Source organism: Thermobia domestica, chromosome 13, assembly GCF_964235325.1.
Source record: "Thermobia domestica chromosome 13, izTheDome1.hap1.1, whole genome shotgun sequence".
NCBI classification, from domain to species: domain Eukaryota; kingdom Metazoa; phylum Arthropoda; class Insecta; order Zygentoma; family Lepismatidae; genus Thermobia; species Thermobia domestica.
Genome location: NC_137466.1, coordinates 177,271,773 through 177,296,013, shown reverse-complemented (window position 1 = coordinate 177,296,013; position 24,241 = coordinate 177,271,773).

Below are 24,241 nucleotides of genomic sequence, written 5' to 3'. Positions count from 1 at the left end.
CTGTCGTGAGCACCACTAAAAGTATTCCACATTACTGGTTGCATTTCTCATGGTTTTCGCTTTCCAGTATAAACAGATCATGATTTTAAAACGAGTTAAAACGAGCTGAACGAGGGAGCTATTTGTCAAACTCGGCGCGACACGAAACTCGACTTCAATTTATGGAGCTAAAAATAAACAGAACGTATCCTAGCATTTTTTTTTAAAAAAAACCCTCTTTTATGGAAGGGGGACTTTCTACGTATGGGAAATTGGTAGTGGGTTGATTTGTAAAAAATAATCGAAAACGATCGATATTAGTTGAGAAACAAAAAAATACAATGCTTCGCATTATATGTCCACTGCTTTCTATTACAATAATTGCTGAAGCTTGTATTTAGCGTTCAGAGCACAAGAAAATAAAGTTGTCAGAAAAAGAGACATAAAATTTGTACTGTAAGCTTAATTACATGGAAGTTTTAAGTTTGTACGGTACGCTTAATTATATGGAAAATTTTATACTTTTTTCCTTTACATTGTTCTACTTTACCTTGACTTGTGACTTTCAGATTTTATTCTTTTTTTCCATTGAAAATTATCTATAATTCAACAAGAAAATAATTATCAACGATAATTATAATAATTATCTACATAACTGAATTCATTGTAATTTGGTCCATGACAAACACTTTACCATTTCGTACTAGCTGTTATGCCCGTTGTTCGCACGGATCAGATAAAATATCAATGTAAACAAACTGAAACACGGAAGAACAATTAAGAAACATTTCTAAAATTGCATATATTTTGTGTATTTATATATAACATTATATCCAACAACGTACAAGTGTTTTCATTGGGAAGGCCGATGAGGGCTGCATTTGGAAGTCAACGCCTTGGGAGTATCACCATTCATCTCAGCGACAGCGAAACTTATGGATTTGACACTAATATCGGTCATTTTCCATTATTTTTACACGTCTCGCAATTCTCCTCCCCCGGTGACTCCCGGCCCGCATACAATGGTGGCTGAATTTGAAAATCATTGCTAATGAAAGTATCACCATTGATCTCAGCGTTAGCGAAAACTATGGATTTGACACTAATATCGGTCATTGTGGATTATTTTTACATGTCTCGTGATCTCCTTTATACCTCCATTCCTTAGCTAAATATGAAAGTAAACGCGGTCTTGAGTTTCACCATTGTTCTCAGCGACCGCGAAAACTATGGATTTGACACTAATATCGGTCATTTTGGATTACTTTTACGTTTCGGTACCCCCCCCCCCTCCGTTGACCTCCGGCTCGCAGCCGAATAGGATGAATTTGGAAGTTAATGCGATCGGAGTTTCACCATTGATCTCAGCGACTGCGAAAACTATGAAATCGACATCAATATCGGTCATTTTCTACTACTTTTACATGTCCCGGTAAACGCCCCCAGGTTCGAATTTTGTCAAAAACCCTTCGCCTTGGTCTGGGACCTGTACCAAGGTATCCGTGACCAAAATTTGGTAACTCTCGGTCAACTTGTCTGGTCCCCAGGCCGCATATGGGTGTCGAGGGCCTTACGAGACAATGTATAACATTTTCACAAGAATTGAATAGTTATATTCAATGGGGAAGCTTGTTCATCATACAGTAACACCACAGGAACAGGAAAACTGCTATAACGGTAGCTAAAATATTTACTAAAATCGCAGAAAAATATATTTATTTACTATTTTAGTGGGAAACTTGATCCTTCATGTTTTGAATTAGTCTCTGAGTGTTTGGTGGTAAATTGGATGTTCCAACGTGAAGGGTATTTTCAGGCTGGACATCAGTTATCCAGGAAAAAAATTCAATTCAGGTTAAGAGGTTACGTAAAAAAAAAAAAAAAATCCACTAACAGATCAGCCGAACCGGGTGAAAGGGTTCATTGGGCTGCAACCGGTCCGACGGCCGGTTGTTGCGCATAGCTGGCATTACGATAGTTCGGATTTCATATTAAACTGTAGGGTCAGGTCTCACATAGCCTCGCTACTCAATAGGGACGCTCAATTTTAACTAATCAATCAGATAAGAAGAAAAATAAATTTCAGTAAGCGAAATTGCTTTTAGAAGTCCATTACTATGGACGCTAATAATTTCAAACGAAAAAAAAAAGAAAGAAAAAAAAGCAAAAGAAACTATAGAAACATTGTACTTACTAATAATATTTTGGTCATTATCTGACATGTTAAAGGAGATCCATCCTAATCTTTCTTTCACTAGCAATATTCTGTTACAGTACGCTAAAGAGATTGAACTCTCACGAGAACAAACTGCCAAGCACTGCCAGGTATCTATTGTAAGTTACAGTATGTATCCGCATATCGCATTCTTATCAAATCCTTATGCTTGTAGTTGGCAAAGCAGAACAAACGAATAATAACTTCGATTATAAAAATACGATCAGACGCATTCAACATTTACTTTTCATTGCCTTACGTGGAGATTAAAAAAAAAAAAGTAAAAGATTAATCTACATTCTCTTTTTTGTTTCTTTAAATGTTCAATTGTGTTCAGAATACCGTGAACAAAATTACTAACATCAAATGCGCTTGTCAAAACAGTGTTAACTAATTTTATACAGTGACAGCTGGAAGCGGATGCAACACAAAGAAGCGAGTTTATTTGTCGCTAGTTAACCTTGACATACACAATACACTTTGCAATTAGAGCTTTAGAAAAAAAATGAATGTCCTCGAATACTCCTTAGAAATAAATAGCTTATAGATACGAATCCTAGATTATTAGAACAAGAAGATGAAAGCGTTAAGCGAGAAGCAAGGCTGACTCATGTAAGAGCGTTTGTCACATATTCTAGTGGCTCTGGATTCGATCACTGAATATAGTCATAGTTGTACAGTATATTTAATATATATATATACAGAGTGACTGGTAATTCGATGCATTCCTTGCAAGGGAATATTCTGCAGGTATTTTGGAACATTTTCACCTATATGAATCGGGGGTCGCAAATCAATAGTTTCTGAGTAATTTCCACATATGTGATTTCTTTGAAATTTGCCGGCTAACGAGAGGTGCGAGAGAAATTTTACCCTGAGTCACTTCTCCATATAGTAGAATGATGAAATTTTACATGTGCAATTCTGCGTACCCATGCAGGTCATGTGGTAATGTACAGCTTGTAACTCTGCACCGTTGCTGTGTTATAGGTCCGAACGTGAAGAATATTGGTGGTTCAAAATCCATTTCTGTACCTCAGAAAGCAATGTGGCAACATCACAGAAGTACTTGACCCTAGGAAATGACTGCATGTTTGGGAAGAGGTGGAATGAAGATGGTGTGCGGTGAAAAGAAAACGCGAACTATGACGGATTTCATACTCAGGATTCTACATCGGTCTGCCTACATTCGAACAGTGAACGGGTGCGTTGTTTCCCAGGAGGCAGATACCTTTTGGGTGTGGACTTGCCACGCTCTGGGATTTCACAGAATCCTGCAACGCACGCAGCAGTGAGTCATAGTATACCCTGGTAATTGTAGTACCCTTTGCCTGGAAAGCAAGTAGTAATACCCCATGTTGATCCCAAATAAAATGATCATCACTTTTGTCGCTCAGAGTTGAACACGGACTTCTTTTGGTGGTAGTGCGTCGCCATTGGTTTGACTAGGTTTTCCCTGGTTTTCTTCACTCCGGTTAGGCTAAGGCAGGGATGGTACCTTCTAGAAAGCCAGGACCAGTTCCTTCCCAAATCATAGACTCACCTAAAAGACTGATGTGACCCCGGAGTTGGAGGTCCGAAACCTTCCTTGAGTCACTCCCTTGCATAAATAAATAAATAGCAATTGAATACATCGCTTTAATAATTCAAAACAAAATTACGACCATTGCCGTACCAATTGCTACAATGACAATAATGTTATAAGCTGTACTAAGGTAAAAATGTAAACCTTGAGAAGTCATAACAAAATAACACATTTAGCACTATCAAAAGCTTGTCAAAAATAGAAACAGAGCGTGGCATGCTGACAAAAGATATACGCCTCCTGGGAAACAGCACATCCGTTCACTGCTCGAATCTTGGCCAGACAGTTCCACGACTCTGTTTATGAAATCCGTCATAGATCGCGTTTTCTCTTGATCCCACACTATCTTCATTCCACCTCTTCACAAGCATGCAGTCGCTTCCTAGGGGCAAGTACTTCTGCGATGTTGCCCCGCTGCTTTCTGAGGTGCAGTAATGGATTTTGGACAACTACACTGTACTTCACGTTCGGACCTATAACACAGCAACGGGGCAAAGTTGCGAGCTGTACATTACCATATGACCTACATAGGTATGCAAAATTTCATCGCTCTACAATATGTGAAAGTGGGTCAGGGAAAAATGTTCTTGCGCACCTCTCGTTAGCCAGCAAATTTCAAAGAAATCACATATGTGCAAATTATTCAGAAACTATTGATTTGCGACCCCCAGCTCACATAGATGAAAATGTTCCAAAGTACTTGTAGAATATCATCTTGCAAGGAATGCATCGAATTACCAGTCACCCTGTATATACGTATATAGCTGGGACACTTCCATTTTTCAAACCGTTCTGATTCTCAGACGGGACATCTAAATGTCTCATTTTTGGACAAAAACGAACAAACAAAAATGAACAAAGTGTCACGTAATTGTTGTTCAAAATACAAATGATTAGAGCAAATTCTACACTTTTTCGTTAAAATGACTGTTAATGGAGCTAGTCTTGCTTCGAACCCTCATTGGGATTCTTTAGGCCATGCCTGGAATTTGAATGATTAAGTGGGAGTTATGGCGTTGAGAATCTTTCAGCACTACGTCGTTAGTATAACATTTTCTTTTGTGCAAGTTAGTTGAGTTGAGTTGATTTTGAGTTTAACGTCAATTTCAACAGCGAGGCTATATAAGACGGGACCTACTTATTAACGTGGAATCCGAACCACGTGAGCTCCCACCGGGAATCGAACCTGGGTCACCCACGCCAAAAGCGCGTACGCTAACCGCTTAGCCACGAAGGAGCTCTTGTGCAAGTTAGTGTGCAAGATGGTGGGTCTGATATTTCTTGGTGATGGAGTTTATCATGATATCTCCGAAACAGAGGTAGGCCTACGTATTTTATTTTATTTAAGCTATATATCCTAATGTGCTCAATGTAGATTCCCAGTCATAATACTCTTTTTTACCTCCCAGGGTAATTAAATCCCCCCCCCCAAAGAAAATCTGAAATAATCATTACTGATCATGGGCAATACTCGTATTTTGTATCGTGAAAGATTTGTTTTGCAGGAGATGCTAACAAAAGGAAGCTACAAATTCAGCAACTTGGCTGCTCATGTGCACGGAGTAGGATGTTGTTTCATATCATTACAATGCCGTTACACTATTAATATCAGACAGGATAAGCACTTTCAATTTACTACGTCATGTCTAAGTACATAAACTGATCGTTTGCTGAGATATATTTGTGTTTCAATTGAATAATAACGTTTCTCTTTATAAAACTTCACTTCAACTGCGATAAGTTACTGTACTTCCCATAATAAGCTACGTTCCTAAGATTTTATAGAACAGCTCCTGCGACAATACAGAACCGGTGGAGTTGCTCGTAATCCAACTCTCTGTTAGGCGAGTTAGTGTGATGGGGAATGACCTAACACCTGCCTACTGTACCGGATTCCAATCCTGGTCGTGTTTCGGAGCAAGGTCAATAGTGACTCCCAGTGTGCGAATTAGATAATTTATATTGGAGGGGGGGATAAAATTAGGCCAACAGGACGTAGAGTCTGAAGGTACAATAATTCAAAGTGAGACAATAATCCTTTACCCCCCCACACACACACATAAATATGATATGACATCGGTAATAAATAAGGAATTTATTACGAGTAATTCAATAAATCTACCGACAATAACTATTTATACTTATATTTTTTGACATGCACACACCACACCTAACCTTTCTGAATGTGTACTCACTTTTGTGCTCGCAGCTCTCTAAGGTTTAGTTACTTAATAATTCGGCAGAGTGATAGCCATGGTCACAAACATGTTAATTTTTCCGCTCATATTGAAATCTTCCACTTTGCGTTATTACACACAGTCTTGCGAAAGAAAACCTACAGACTGAGGCATAAGTCGGTTGACACCCCTGTAGCACACGAACGGCTTGTCGTTCACTTTGGTTCATGGTATATGTTGTTCGGGTGGGTAATGGACCATATTGCACGACATTGTTGCCATGGCGGCCATCTTGGATCCAACTTTGGATTTTTAAATGTGAAGGGGGGCATGTGTGGTATCATTTGACACTAGCTCGATCTCAGGCAGCTATGTGCTGTCCATCTTGAGGAAGACACACTGCACGGCGCCTCTACCAATCCGAATGGACTCGCAACAGCATCAGGGTCAACGGTTTCACAACATTACAGAATTCGTTGCATTAGATGGTGGATATCACAAATGGGTTCTTGATAAAACAGGTTCTTCAGATGGCCCCAGAGGAAGAAGTCGAGCGGCGAAAGATCTGGGGATTGTGGTGGCCACTCTATTGGTCGCTATCGCCCTTTCCAATGTCCTGGAAATTGTCTATCGAGCCATTGGCGTGAACATAACGCGTACAAGATACAATCAGTTATATGTATATATATTTCAAAAATATTACTTCAATCTAAAATTTCTTAACAGAACTAATTTTTATATCAATAAGACCTCGTTTAAATACAATATTACAGTGGACATTTCCCCCTCCCCCCTTAAAGTATTACAGTGAAACGCGTTGATGCTTGGTCCTACGAGAGTTATCTATGGGTACATAAAAAAATCTCTATCATACTCAGCTTGAGTTTTTGTATTTTGCGTTTCTATAATACCGAGGTTGTGAAAGATGGGAGTCACTGTCCACTGTAATATTGTATTTAAACGAGGTCTTATTGGTATAAAAATTAGTTCTGTTAAGAAATGTTAGATTTTGACGTAATATTTTTGAAATATATATACTTATAACTGATTGCATCTTGTACGTACATCTATTCTAAAGATAAGTGTTACCCTTCCAAACCTAGTAGTGGGATGAGGTTAAATTTACATTGAAATTGCATCATCCGATCGTGACGTAATGTCATGTGGTATTTAGTCCACTTTGCACACACAACCTTATTGATTTTAAAAAAAATGATTTACTTACCCTAAGAAACATAGCTGAGCGAGCATCAGCGAGCGAAGAGGGTTAGAAGCCCCACAGGGCTCGTTTTATTCCATCTTTTTCATAATTCACAGAACCACGTGACATTACGTCACGATCGGGTGGTGCAACTTCAGTATAAATCTAACCTCACCGTAGCAGTAAGATGTAGACAGTCATTTGTCATCAATATATATATATATATATATTTTAAAGGAGTAACTAAACATAAAAATCTTAAAATACATGGTCCGTTATTAGACCAAGGGGTGTTATTTTGCGTCCACCGTCCCGAATTTCACTTATTAATTCAGGAAGAAAACATAGTAGAAAGATTTGTCCTATACCTTGGTAGAAAGTAATATTCTAAACACTTACTGACACAAAATAACAATATGGAGAAGGAGATTAAAAAAAAAAAATCAAAATGAAAATCCCAATTTCAAAAGTGTGGCCATTTTCTAGCGCCCCGTGGTCGTGCTAGGGTTGATTTAGTTAGTGTAGTGTTGATTTAGTTTAGAGTAGTTTGATAACTTTTAACATTGCACGTAGAGTGCATTCTAATCCATTGTTCTGTATTCCATGTCCCCTTACCGAGAATCGAACCTAGGAGTTCGTACACCAACCACTATTTATTAAATCAGTTTTTTAAAACCTATTTCATACTACGACCCCATTTTATGACATCCTCTTGGCAGAGACCCCATAAGCAGGAGCGCCCAAAGAAAATTTTCTAGGCGTGCATGTCTATATTACGTCTGGTATTCCTGGTTTTTAATATACGTGGTTTGTTGTATTATGTATACATTTTTATGAGCCAGGGGGTCCTGGTCCCTCCCTGCCCTCCCCTTCCGGCACACATGCCCATAATAATATTTTTCGGTTTGTACAACTGTTTTCTTTTTCTAAATAATTCTTTATTTGCTTAATATGCTTTGCTGTATTTGACAATATTGGTATTTGCTGTATTTGGTGGATATAAAACTATTTCTACCAAACTAAGAAATTCAAAATAATCTTTTAAAATATACTTTTCCGTTACTAAAACTTAATTACACTGATATTTTTTTTTTAACCTCCCTTCGTAACCTCCGTGCATTCTTCTTTCTCTTCCATGCATGCATGATGACCTGCTAAGAGTCCGCAGATTCAGAAACCCCACATTAGATGAACTAGTAGGGTTACCTTAGCTATGACCATCTTGATACTCCATATGGAAAATCAATCTTTTATACGTAGATTTCTTCTATTACGTTACAAATTATCCGTTCGGTTACATCCATTACAATTAAAATTGAATTTCGAATTACTCAGTTGCGTTTCATTCATTAGTGTTTTATTAAGAATTGGGGGGCACAGTGGCTCAATAGTAGAGCGCTGGCCTCTGATGTGTGCGGTCCCTGATTCGATCCCCGGCTAAGTAAGTTTGTGGTGAACAACATAGCGTCTGTGGGTTTTCTCGGGGTACTCCCGTTTCCTCCCACTTTCTCATTCCCCCAATTCTTCCACCATCATTCACTTGCTTTAATCACCGTCTCCCTTATCCTAAAGGTCACAATCGTGGGACGTTAAACTGAAAGATTTCATTTTATCTATTACGAAGCAAAGTATCCAAGAATAAAACAAGATCTTTCGGTACATTTTGAAGGTTTCTGATTACACCATCATGTCTATTATTATAAATGTAAGCTCAACCTAGTGTAACAGCAACCGCATATTATGTATGGTGGTATTCCTCAAAGAAACCAAATTAGCACTGTTAGCCGTGAAGTTGAGTTACTGTTCAGTTTATGTTTACAGCTTTGTATACAATAGGTTCTTTTGAAATTTTTACGATCATGATGACCTAAACGTAAATAGTACTGAGAGAGAAGAATTTAATTGTTTTTGATTGTTTCAGCTGATGAAGGACTCTTTTGAATAAAAACCTTGGGAATTTCCCCAGTAAAATGTTGAATACTTGATCTTTATTCTTCTCAACTTTTCTGCAAAATGTTCAGCATCACTGCAACTATTTCTTTTTTTCAGTTTGAAGTTTGAGATTTAACTCGCTAATTCAAATCACCATTATGGGTATTTTAAGTTAATTGTTTTCTTAATTATATAATGGTCTGCATAGAATAATAGTTATGCTATACTTTAAAGAATTATCCAAGGCCAACGACGACCAATCAAAGATTTAGACAACACTATAGGAAATCACAGAGCAACGACTGACGGATAGTTTTGAATTTCAGCTCTGTTGAAGGCGAAATAGACTGGTGGGGAATAATCTATATTATGAGGATCGATCTTGTATGATGCTCTGTGAACGGATTTAAGCCTCAGTTGGTATTTGGAGCCCATGTTAACAGAGGTTCCATCTTCCAAAATCTTGGCGTTGCATACACACACACAAAGGAAGTCACTGTGCCTTACCTCAGAGTAATATTGACGTATTTAAGTGAATATCTTATGTAGACATAATTACATTATATTTGATCCTTGTATAGATCTTTGTATTTTAAATCATAATTCTCTATCGCTAATGCTCTCGCCTTTAGTGCGAGAGCTCCTGGGTTTGATTCCCGATGGGGACACTCGGTTGGGAAGATGTAACAGCATTTTTCAGACCAACCATTCAGAGAAGGTTTTCCTGGGTTTTACTCATTCATACCAGGCTAATGCTGGGATGGTATTCTAGTGATTTAATTTGAGCATATAATTTTAAGTCATCTGCAAAGAGTAAAGTATGTGAATTCTTAATGTGCTTGGTTATGACATTAATAGTTATGAGTACAGCCCGGATTTATATGCAAAATGCATGTTTTCAGTAACATGCAGAAACGTATGGAAAATGTTTTCTCTTTCCGACGGACTTGCAAGGATTCTTTTGAGACTCATGTGTTGGTGTATATAAGTGCATATTTTGAGTGAATTTCGATGTGCATGCATATTTCGTAAACCTTGCAGGATACTGCATATTTCTGAATTTTATTGCTGCATACTAGCATATTTGAGAATATATCACAAGAATGTAGATGTAAACGCAGATGTAGAATAAAATGTTGTATAGAATAATAGAAGACAGTGTTGTATCCTATTCTAAATCAGTCCACGTGACTTGTCTTGCACACGGTCTTCATTGCGTCGCTTCATTGCGTCTACAGATGATAATATTTAGCAGTAAACGCTTGTATCAAATGTAAAGAAAGAATTTGCGAAGTTGCATACGGTACGTATCGTATCTTTCGCGAAGTTGCGAAAAATTTTCCAGTACCTTCTCAACCAGCGGAGCTCGTGGCTAGAAGATAACCAACCGTATTATGCAGACAACTTAAATCAAGTGAAGACAGTTGTAGACTCACTACGTCTCGATGATGCAGCCGCTATACTCGTATATGTGCCTCAAAAATGTTTTTCTACAAGTGACATTGAGAACAAAATTAAGTACATACACAACCACTTCTCGAGTATACCTGAAATTATCAGACAGTTGGAATCCCATAAGAATGCTTTGCAGCATTCACTCTCCTTGTTGGGCGAATTATCGCAGACTTTGTCCAGTGAAACAACTTTCGGTCTTGCGAAAATAGCGTCCGATAAACTTTGCCAAATATTAGGCAAAAATCCCGGGTACAAAACAATCTTGCCATTGCAATTGTTCTTAATGATGAAAACATGTAATTGGAAGAGAATGTAATTTAGGACGACATATTGTTTTTCATATGCAGTAGTGACTTCTGCTGATGTAGAAATAAACTTTTCGACCTACAAAACGTTTCTTACAGATAAACACAAAGGGTTGACAGAAGAAAACCTAAGGAAGATGTTAACAGTTCACTGCAACAGAGATCATTAAGATAAGATATTTTTGTAAGAAACTGATATGTTATTCTTTTCGTGTATATTTTAGTGCATATTTCTGACATTTTTCGTGCATATTTTGAGGTTTGTTTGTGCATGGAAATTCGGGCTCTAGTTATGAGAAATAACAAAGGTCTAAGGTTTGATGATTCTTGCGGAACTCCCGATGCAGCATTATAATTGTTAGATATATGACCTTTGATAGTTACAGCTTCTTTACGATTACGTAAGTATGATGAGGAAAGCACTAACGTTTGTTTAGAGAGATTCATAAGAGCTGGTTTTTCAAGTAAGATGTCATGGTTAACTAAATCGAACGCCTTCTGAAAATCTGTATAGATTACATCCATCTACCCTCCTTTGTCAAGTTTCGAAGCTATTAAGTTCGTTATAATCGCTAAATTAGTTGGTGGATCCGTTCTTAAGAAATCCGTGTTGGTATACAGAGATTCTAGAACTAAAGCGATTAAGTAAGCGATTATATATATATTATATATTCATAATTTTTTGCGAATGAAGAGAGAATAGCAATTGGTCTGAAGCTTTCTATATTTTTAGTATTGTTAGATTTTGAGATAGGACATATCAAACTTTCTTTCCACCGATCTGGAAAAACATTGTATTTTACATACATATTTAAAAGAATATGTATGGGATGTTTTATGATATCAATAGTTTCTTCATTTTGCAGATTGGTAGCCTATATCATCGGGACCACATGCTCTCCCAGATTTCAACCTTTTAATGACATTTTCGATTTCAGGCATTGTTATTTCGGCAATTTAGAAAGTACCGAATAATATATCTGTAGATTCGTACGACATAAGAGCTTCAGCGTTATAACTCATAGGTTCATAACTGTAAACAGACTTAAAATAATGTGCAGATCCTGACACGCTATTTTCAGTTGAGAAGTAAATATGATAAATTTATGGTTCATAAAATGATAATAGCGTACGTCGCAGCTGGAAACAAGTCTTACTACATACTATTTATAGCACTTGTAATATCTAAGGAAGTTTTGCCAATTTTGCCTTTGTTTTCTTTTTGTTTTCTTTTCACAAAATGAAATTAGCATGAATTTTACAATGATCTTAAAGTGTCTTGCTTTAGATAATGGATTTTGGCAGCTGGAACGGCAAAAGTCTTTTCTGCCTCAAATAACAGCAATAGCGAGACAGATTCAGTATTGCTGTCTTGAATATTGGTATTTTTTTTTATTTGATTAGGCTCTGTACCTAAATCAATAAGGATTTGACAATATTGGAAAATAACATTGTACCAAACAGTTTATTAACACATCCAGTCTCACATTAACAGAGGCCCCACACATATTGGTTTGCACCAATGCAATGCAGAATTTGCGTTGTAGTTTGTGAATAGGATTGGCCATGAGACGAGATGAGACTGAACTCTTCAAACAGAAACAGATAGTTTACATTTTCCAATACGAGCCTTAATTTTCATGATATCATTTCTTGTCTTGTATGCAACCTTATTTGCTATAATCGATATCAATATGTTAATTTTGAGAATTTGCACAATAAGATATCAATAACACAAAATTTGCGATTTTCCTGGATATTGATTAAAACAAACAAATAACGCACAAATCGTCATTTGCAACCGGTAGCTCAGCATTCACCCCCGCCCCACACACAAACTCACAACCAACAATCCTTAACAAACATTTTGTATGATGTTACGATCGCAAATTTGACAAAGATGGATGATATCTAATGAGGTCTCGGAGTCAGAGAAACAGAGAAAACATGTTTTGGGTTAATTGCGAACGTCCGTCGCTGGAAGAAGCAGAAGAAACTGTTTATGTTTATGAAATAACGGGTTACATGAAGATACCTTTAATAATAATAAAAAAAATGAATACCCAACAATTATCAATTCTTTAGCTTCAAGCAATTCCATGTTATACTTTCAAGGATTTTCCAGTTTTTTTTTTTTTTTTTTTTTTTTTTTACTTGTCTTTTAAACGTCTGGACAGAAAAATGTAATTTAGTGACGAAAAAATCGTAAAAAATTCAATGAAATGCCATAAAATTCAATGCTTCTGAAATCACGCTTCGACGGTTTGTTTTCCTGTATGCTAACTTTGCTACTAATATGAACATTTTCCGAGAACATTCAGAGAAAGCCACAAGCGAAGATAAAGCATTTAATCAGTAAGCAGTCATCACGACATCTGCCCAGTCACCTGTCGCGGGACTGCATAAATTAATATAACATTTTACAAATGTACACCTCCGTGTACCCCAAAAGAAGGGACACAACACCTTTTATTTCTAAGTGAGTCTAAGGACGATTCAGTGGGGGAAAGTTACAGTAAAAGATTTGGAAACTAAATCAAGCAATAGCAATGATAATACAGATAGTAGTACAGAAATGGTGGTAGTAGTGACGCACTGTTAGCAACTAGCGAGTTTTTATCACCAAATTTTCTTTAAGTGTTTCAGTCAGTTTTACTGTACAGTTAGATGTAAAGAAAAGGCAAACAAATAATAATAATAATAATAATAAAATAGAAGTTTCAGTTTTATACTTCCACTAGCATATACCTCCACTTTTTTACTATGGGAAATATATTGTGTTCTTACTTCTGTACATAGAATTTGTCTGAACTCAAAGTCTCGCTCGAAATTTGAATACTTCGTATTGGTATTTTAGTGAACAAAGCCCACTACTTTTTCTCATCTAGGTCACATATAGGCGTATATAGAAAAGCTGAAACACATGTTTAATTATTTTAAATGAAAAGTCCAAATATCAAATTTAATGTCACTTACCTCTTTCTTACCTCTTACCCTTATCCCATCTCTTTTCTTCCCTCTTATAACAAATATTAAAAAAAAAAAAAAAGAATTTAAACATTATTTTACTTATTTCCTTTCCTTTCCCCGTCGAATTTCCAAAAATCCTCTTTTACTGGTACTTTACGTCATAAATCCTATACACTGTCCAAATTTGAAGTTTCTAGCCTAACTAGTTTGACCTAGGCAGCTCGACAGTCAAGATTTCTTCTTCTTTTTTTTTTTTTTTTTTTAATGTTTACAACTATTTCTGTGGCATAAAAATAAAGTGCAAAATGTTAATATTGACGAAAAATATGACCCACGTAATGTCCAAACCTGGATGTTTATATCAAAATTTCGCAATAATAAGTGCAGATGAGAGTGCAGTATAAAACCACTAAAGTAACATTTTATGTTTAATCAAATGTGCATCTTGGGGGCCACGGTGGCTCAGTGGTAGAGCGTTCACCTCTGGTGCATGGGGTCTCGGGTTCAAACCCTGCTCCCGCCAAGTGAACTTTGTGGTGGACAAACACCGTGTGCGTGGGTTTTCTCGGGGTTCTCCCGTTTCCTCCCACTTTCTTCATTCCACCATTTCATTCATTTCTCATAATCACCGTCTCCTTTAGCCTAACCGGCATAAACGTGGGACTTAAAACTCAAAGATTTCATTTCATTTCAAATGTGCATCTTCGAATCGGAAAAAAAAGTATCTTGTAGATAAAGAAAAAAGTAACCACGACTTCTTGGCTATTTTAGAGGAAACTTTCTTTGCTCCACTTAAAACTGCCAGACTTTAAACTTGCACATTGCATATTTCATTTGTTGATAACCATGAACAACATCTGCGTAAAACGCTTTCTGGCTTGGTCAACGTATGTTCATAATAATAGACTGCAGATTCTACTTTAAATTGCCTCGGGAACTAATCTGCATCGGAAATGGGCTCTATGCACTGCAGGCAGAGTACTAAAAATTCACATAGGTTGAAAAAAAAAAAGTACTGGCAAGTGATGCATAAAACGTCAGAGTATTGTTTGCAATTGACATTGAAAATGCAATCAAGCATTCACAGGAAGAAAGTGTCACGAAACACCAATGTTCTCTTTCACATACGCATTTTATTTCAGAAGACCAAGAGCACTCATGCCTACTTTATGCTTAGTTCACGTCTGCCAAGTATAGAGACAAAGCCCTTGGCAATTTACAAATATTATGAATAAATCGGTAAATGCAGCCAACATTTGAGAAGTCATTTTCGCTTCGGTTTCATCGCTTCGCAACAGTTTTCACCTCCCTCCAGTGGCGTAGTCAGAAAATGATTATGAGAGCGGCTAACAATTGCCGTCCAGAGAAAACTTACACATACATATATAGACAGACAGGTATATACGCAGGATTTTCTTACGTAGGAAAGGCCGAACATGTTAAACTAGATATGTTCATAAGCTTAGTGAACAAGTATTTTATATTACTTCTACTACCACTACCACCACCACCATTATTATTATTATTATTATTATTATTATTATTATTATTATTATTATTATTATTATTATTATTATTATTATTATTATTATTATTATTATTATTATTATTATTATTATTTAGTGATGAGCGCAAGTGTCTTGGTCTTGCAGTTTTTGCAAGAGTCTTGCATGCAAGACCAAGACCAAGACCAAGACCGGGAATCCCGATGCAAGACCAAGACCAAGACCAAGAGGTGCAAGACCAAGACCAAGACCAAGACCAAAACCTTACCTGCAAGACCAAGACCAAGACCAAGTCTCTTGCGCAAGAGTCTTGCACAAGTAACGGCACTACTTGAATTTTTTTATATAATGTAAAAAAGGAGATGGATTTCTTGGCTTCAATGCCAAGTGAACTTTGTGGTGGACAAACACCGTGTGCGTGGGTTTTCTCGGGGTTCTCTCGTTTCCTCCCACTTTCTTCATTCCACCATTTCATTCATTACTCATCATCACCGTCTCCTTTAGCCTAACCGGCATAACCTTGGGACGTAAAACTCAAAGATTTCATTTCATTTCATTTTCTTGGCTTCAGTAAAAATGCTGCTGGAGTGAATGTGTTCCCAGTAGTTTATGCAATCCGTGTGCGTCAATCTGCCTCTGTAGCTTATAGCAACAGTATGTCGGTTTCTGAATTGGTGTTTCGCGTTTTCTGTAGATATTACTCGTTTTAAAGCCATACAGGTGTCATCTCGCACCATGTGAGTTTTTTTGCTGGACAAACACCGTGTGCGTGGGTTTTCTCGGTATTTTTTCGTTTCCTCCTACTTACTTCATTCCACCATTTCAGTCATTTCTCATCATCACTGTCTCCCTTAGCCTTGGTGCACAATCGTGGGACGTTAAACTAGATACTTCATTTCATTTCAAAGCATATTAGAAATGTTCTTCTTCCAAAACTAAAGAGAAATGTACGGTAGTATTGAACATCGGTAATACCGTACAACATAGGTGTCGACTACATGGGTATAACCTTGGCTCCGAGACTCAAGCATCCGTTGGAAATTTTTAATGTGTACTCTTAAAACTAATATCGAAATAACATTTTCATGACATTGACAAAAACTTAGTGCATGTGACCATAAGTTTGATTTCATGAGCGGATGCTTATACATTGAATAATTGTTTATTAATATAAATTTTAGCCTCCTTAGGTATACGGCCCATCGAGGATTGAACGATATAACATTATACTACAACAATAAATTTATATTATAAAATTGAAAGTGACTATTTTTGTGACTCCTAATCTCTTCTACCACCCGACTGATCTCGATCAGATTTTCAACATAGATGAAGTTTGGGCCTAGGAGTGTTTTCATTATTTTACTTTGACGGCAAAACTTAGGAGAGAGGAAAGGGGAGCTATAAAATAATAAATAAAACTTAATAACTCTTGAACCAAACGACCAATCTCAATAAAATTTTAACATAGATGAGGTTCAAGCCTGGAATGTTATCTGTCAGTCCACTTTGACGGAGCAATGTAGGGGAGGAGGAGAAGGGGGAGATGTACAAAAATCAATATAAATAAAAATAAAAATGACTAAGTTTGTGACTTAATAACTCTTGATTTTTAACATTATGAGGTTCGGTCCTGGACAGTTTTTTAAGAGTTTGTTTCACTTTGATGGTAGAACCTAGGCATGAAGGAAGGGAGGAATATATATAAACTTAATATGTTTTGAAACACCCGACCGATATTGATCAAATTTTCAACATAGATCAGGTTCTGACTTAGTGTTTTTTTTTTGTTTTTTTTTTTATCAAATCATTTTGACTGTAGAACTTAGGGTAGGAGGTGGGGATGGAAAATGCACAAAGATAAATAAAATTTAATAACTCTTGAACCACCCGACCGAACTTGATCACATTTTCAACGTAGTTACTTGCTGCAACTGAGAAGCTTCGACGTTCGGTGGTCCTCGTCTTGACGTAGCAATTTTCTGTTTTAATACCTTCCTTCAACTAGTCTCCTTCGCTCCCTCTCTCTCTTTCCTTCCACAATACCCTCCCTCATAATACAGTTCCTCCTCAGCCAATATCCTAACCAGTTCCTCTTCCTAAAGACAATACCTAAACAATACCTAAACAATACCTAAAATTATTTTTTTCCCTACTGCTATTTTTTTTAACGCCTTCTCATTCGTCGTCCGTTCAACACAGCTAATTCTCTGCCTTTTTCCTCCATGCCCATGTATCGAAAGCCTGCAATTTTTTCATCACTTTTGCGTAATGTCAATGTTTCTGCCCCATAGAGTACATATTGGAATCTGTAAAACAAAATCTCAGTATTTAATTGGAAGTTTGATTAATACACGAATTAGCTAATCGTGATTGAAAAGAAAAATCTGACACCTTTAGAGTGTAAAAATAATTTTGCAAACCAGTGGAGTGTTGGATCTGTTAAAAAATATAAATAGATTACGAAACGTTGTGATTTAGGCATATCTTACAAGTAGTGAAGCGTGGGTACCCGTTGAAAAAGGAAAGGTCATCACCTATGTTGTACACTATCATGATACTTACACAAAGTTAAACTATATAAGTTAAACTATATTACATTTAGAAACATGCATTATATTTCCGTTACTATTGGCGCATTGCAAAGTTTATTATCCCTAGTAAAATTTACCTATGAAAAGCTTGAGATTTCTTAAATACAAGACTTGCAAGACTCTTGCATGCAAGACCAAGACCAAGACCAAGACCAAGACCAAGACCAAGACCAGCCCGGTCTTGGTCTTGTTCTTGCATTTGGTCATTATTAGTATTATTATTATTATTAATAATAATAATAATAATAATAATAATAATAATAATAATAATAATAATAATAATAATAATAATAATAATAATAATAATAATAAAGGGCTCGTGCTTGCTGTAGGGTCACGCTAGGTCAGACTCGCATTCGCTCGAGGTCCGTCTTGCTATCCTCAATAAGTTTCGAGACCATTTGCCTCGTTGGGGTCGGCTTCGGGCTTGCTAATCTCAATGGAATTCGAGGCCTGGATCACTGTCCACTCACATCACCCAATCATTTAGCAGTAGGACGATTGACTGCAGAGCCAGATACACAAGTTTTGTTGTTGTTGTTGATTTGGAGGCTATATGAGACGGATCCTACTAATTAACATGGATTCCGAACTACATGAGCTCCCGCCGGAAATTGAGCCCCGGTCTTCCACGCCAAAGGCGCGTACGCTAACCGCTTAGCCACGAATGAGTTCTACACAAATTTTCGATACGTCTATTTGATTTGATTTTGAATTTAACGTCCCTTTCAGCAGCGAGGCTATATGAGACGGGACCTACTGATTAACGTTGAATCCGAACCACATTAATCTCGAATCTGGGTTTTATCTCCCGCCGGGAATAGAACCCAAATTCGATATGTCTATTATTGGTCACAATCTTTCAGTTCTTAGGCTTTTTAAGTTCACGGACTTTTGCTCGCTTTATACACAATATTGTGAACTCTTTCTGATGTAAGGTTGCCATATGTATTCGCTGTAAATTAAATTAAAAAAAAAAAGATTTTAATCGATCTATGATATCCTGTTAACACCATATTATAAAATTAATACACTTAAATGCCCAACTCGGAACGTGCAAGGGACATAAGGTAGATATCCTCACAGTGAGTCTATTATGTGGGTCTTTTACATCTTCGCAAAATCTTTGACCAAGAAAACATTTTTCCCGATGATTTTAAGTTTATATTACAGTTGTTCCATGGAATTTTACAGGATTCTATATCACACACAAGATTTGCTGTAACAGGCTACGTAATAGCTTTGTTGGTTAGCCAAGAGCGATCTGTACAGCTAGAAATGGACAGAAATCATGTGTGTCCATCATCGGTACGCAGTGGCGTATTTACGATTTTATTTTGGGGGGATTTACTAACTTTCGGGGGGGGGGGACTTTGCCTGAAAATGTGAAAATTCTGCAAGATATTTCATATACTTTACTATAGTAAGTAAGATTTCGGAAGGGGCTTAAGCCCGGAAGCCCCCCTTTAAATACGCCACTGTCGGTACGTATAGACTACAGCAAAATCATGGTTACGTACTTTGATTCTGGTTTTGTATAGATACTACACAGTTCTATTCTTATCTATGTACGATGTACAAAACATACAGAGAAATAAATCATGTACGTAGGAACACCTAAAAAAAACGTGTACGAAATATGAATACAAAGATTCTGCGTATGCACCATCTAGGCTAATCTAGCTCCAACGCAGTACAAAACAAAAACAAAAAACAACAAAAAAAAAAAAAAAATCTGTACAACACAAACTGCAGTTCTCCTGCCGTGGCAAGAGGAGCGTCAGAAAAGCCGCCTGGAGCCGGAATAGACGAATTTTCCTTCTAAATACGCTCGATTTTTCTCTCTGTGTAGACCTAGCCTGAAACTATCGTAAAGACCTAAATTTTAATTTCTGCTCAACTTAAATATTATTCCAAGATAAGACATTTTATCAGTCGATAAATCGTATAAAGTTGAGCAAGGAGCTCCTGGAAGAAGTTTTTATTTACGTATTACATTACTCGTATATGTGTAGCAAAATACACTATTAACTTGCATATTGAATCTGTCTTTAGCACGGTTTTCTCACAAAGGCTGTGGTAATTTTGTTCATGTTTCATAAATAAATATTTCATTGATAACTGTACAACATGCGATAAATCATTTTTCGACGAAAAATTCTAGAAGCAATTTTTTCAAACATCATACAATTTACTCGACTTTGTTGAAATTACATTAACAAATATTTCATTATAGACCTAAAATATAGTATAAGTGAAAAAAAATCCATTAGGGGCACTTTTGGGGATGGGTTTTGTTCTGACGATGTTTTCCGAAAACGGTTGATAATTTTGTTCCTATTTCGCCAATTAGTGTTCACTAATAACTACAGCATAATATATTTAGTTTAAGAATCCGAAGAAGTTTAGTGCAAAAATATTTCAGTTTAACGTCCCACGATTATGCACCTTTCGGCTAAGGGAGACGATGATTAAGGCATGTGAGTAATGGTGGAATAATTGGTGAAATGAGAAAGTGGGAGTAAACGGGAGTACCCTGTGTAAACCCAATGAACCCGATGTTGTCCGCCACAAACTTACTTGGGTGGGGATTGAAATGAAATCTTTAAGTTTTACGTCTCATGGTTATGTCGGTTAGGCTAAAGGAGACGGTAAAATGGTGGAATGAAGAAAATGGGAGGAAACTGGAGAACCCCGAGAAAACCCACGAGCACGGTGTTTGTCCACCACAAAGTCCACACGGCGCAAGCTGGGATCGAATCAGGGACCCCAAGCACCGGAGGTGAACGTTCTACCACTGAGCCACCACGCCCCCATTGGCTAGGGATTGAACCAGGGACCCTACGCACCAGAGATAAGCACTCTATCACTGAACCACCGTGCCCTCTACGTTTAGTTCAGTGACCCATAACTTTTATTTGTGACTGATACCATTTTGTTCATTCTTAGTTAACTCTTTTATATGCTTAGTGTTTACTAAGGCCATTTTCAAACAGTTACTAGTCATTACAACTAATACAACTGCTTTCATAAGGGTTTTTCCACAAACCAAATATTATCAATATATAAACCTAAGTTATATTTACTTTTTTCTTTTAATTTTGTATTTTTCTGAATGTTGATCTCTATATTTCTTATACTTACAGTCAGGGTTGATGTGTAATGTTTGTAAGGACACGCCTCAGAGATCTTCTCTCACTATCTGTGAACATACAATGTGTACACAAGAAGAAGAATGTATACACGAGAATGACTCATCTAGGAAATCCTGGCACGGAAATTTGAATACACAATATAAAGTTAAAATTCCTATTGACAAATACAAACATTGCATTAGTATCCGTGTTTTCCCCTCGTTAAGTAACTAGAAATTATTCAATCCTCTTTAAGTTAGGCTTCCCGAAATTCTCTGTTTACACTAAAGTATAATCAAAATATACAGAAAATATGACAGATTAGGCCGTCAAATTTAAACAAGCTTCTAAATGATTATACCAATGCTAACTAGCATCATTGGTTTAAATTGGATTTATTTCATTTTAATGTCCCTTTTCAGCACCGAGCTATACTATTAGATTGGATTTATTTTGAGTTTAAAAGTCCCTTTCTAGCATTGAGGCTATATGATTTGATTAGATTGGGTTGATTATGGGTTTAAAGTCTCTTTTCAGCATCGAGGCTACCGTATAGGATTGGATTGGATTGATTTTGAGTTTAATGTCCCTTGTCAGCACCAAGGCTATATAATTGGATTGAATTAATTTTCTGTTTAACGTCCCTTTTCAGCATCGAGACCACTATGATTGGATTGGATGTCTTCGATTTTAAAGTCTCTTTTCAGCATCAAGGCAATATGATTGGATTAGATTGATTTTGGGATTAAAGTCTGTTTTTCGTATTGAGGCTATGTAGTTGGATTGAATTGATTATGAGTTTAAAGTTTCTTTTCAGCATTGAGGCTATCGTATATGGTTGAATTGGATTGATTTTCAATTTAAGGTCTCTTGTCAGCACCAAGGCTATATAATTGGATTGGATTAATTTTCTTTTTAACGTCCCTTTTCAGCAACGAGGCAACATCATTGGATTGGGTTAATTTTAAATCCCTTTTCAGTATCGCAGTAGTATGATTGGATTGATTTTATCTTTTCTTTCCAGTACAAAGGCTATATGAGACGGAATCTACTGTGTATGGTAATTTGAACTACTATCTCTAACGGCAAAGAATATGTTCAACCGTGGAGAACGAAAGGGTAGTTAACTGCCAACATTCTAAATGGCTCCTTTGCCGAGCATTTGCCAACTAATTCGATTACGAACTAAAAAGAAGTAAATTTACGATTAAGGTCACGAGGTCGAAAATCTTGGATAAATAGTGGCAAGTTGTTGGCTGGCCAATACACTTAAACCTACAATCAGTCCATGTAGTTTTCAACTTTATTTTTGCAATTAACAGATCCCAGCCGTGCCAAACATAAGGCTGGCAGCACACTGAAGGAGCAAACGGGCGGAAGCATATGTTGAGTGTCATTTGTGCTCCATTGAGGTTTCCAGTCGGAAACTAGCACTTCATATATTCAAATAGGTGTCCGTGCCTTGAGCAAGCGGTGCGCTACGATCACTTGCAACGCCATGCAGCACTTGGAGCAGTGTCGAACGCCTACACTCTCACTTCTTTGTTGCGTGGCAAAATTACGCGGGTGCATTTCGATCGGTGCATACGTAGTCCGAGACCTCATATTCAAATCATTCACTCAGTATGAACACTGAAAGTGATGTGATAACATTCTATTTCATTTGGTTACTACCACGTACACTGTGGACTCAAAAAGATAAATTGCTCCGGACAAAACTAATTTGCAACACTTGCTTCTGCCCATTCGTTCTCTCAATGTTCGACCTGCCCAAGCCTTCGTAAATACTAGCAAGTGTACCGTTAGGGACTCGAGTTTGTATTCAAAACAAGTACTCTCACCGCGAATCAAAACCATTTGGCCACAGTTGGCCACTTGGGCATCCGGATACATAGGAAAATAGTACCATATATTATGAATACGTAGGCTGTGTTGCTGTAGTGGAACTATTGGCACGGAGGTAGATTCCACAAAGAAAGTAACAGAACACATACTCAAACTCTGAATTGTAGAAATGGTGAGTAAAACACACTACAATAAATCGTGTCTGAGTTTAGAATGATTTTCTCATCATCTTCTTTATAAAAGTTAAAATGTTCAATACATGCTAATTTGTGAGTTCTCATTTCATACATTTAAGTCGCCATGTGCAATTTCTGTAGAGCTACTCACGAGACAAAGAGAGAAAAGGAGAGACGAGAAAATACGAGAATAGGCAGAGTACATCCAATAGAAACAGATACATATTCACGATATATTTTCGAGACGAGACAAACTGATCAACCCTTATTTCGTAGACAACTCCAAAGATCAGTGACATCGACATTTATTTTAACCATTCTACCCCTTCCCCTTGTTTTGAAATTAAGAGCTCTTTCATGGCTAATCGGTTAGCGTACACGCCTACGGCGTAGAAGAGCAGGTTTCCATTCCCAGCGGAAGCTCATTTGGCTCGGATTCCACATTAATCTGTAGGTTCGTATCTCATATAGCCTCGCTGCTGAATGAGACGCTAAACATTGAATCATCAACAACAACAACCTTATTTTTAAATTACTAATTCTATAGTGATATCTGCTAGAACGATGCTGTTCTGAAAATTTCTATCATGATATAGTGGCAGACTGATTAGCTGGACAGTAAATAATAATAATAATAATAATAATAATAATAATAACTTTCATTAAGCTTATAAGAAAATTATTTCAGGTATCTGTATGAAAAACTAATAATAATAGCAGTAATAATAATTAGGACGACGGTAACTCAGTGGTCAAACGCTTACGTCTGGGACACAGGGTCCCTGGTACTATTTCAGCTCTTGCTAAATAAACTTTGTGCTCGACGAACACCATATACGTACATGAGTTTTCTAGGGATTCTCTCATTTCCTTCCACTTTCCCCATTACATCATTATCATCCATCTGACCGGCTGTCTCCCTTAGCCTCGGAGCATATTCGTGGGAAGTTAAACTCAATAATAATAATAATGCTATAGGCAGGGTAGGTCTGCTTTTCAAAAAATTGAAACTTGATTATTTTAACTAATCGTTTGATTTTAGGCTATTCCTTTTCTCTCAGTTGTTATCACTGAACGAAATTGCTGGTACGGAATTAGGCACGCACTCAGAAATGTTTGTTAGGAGAGGTCCAAGATTTGGACGTCTAATACTGCAAGCCACTACGTT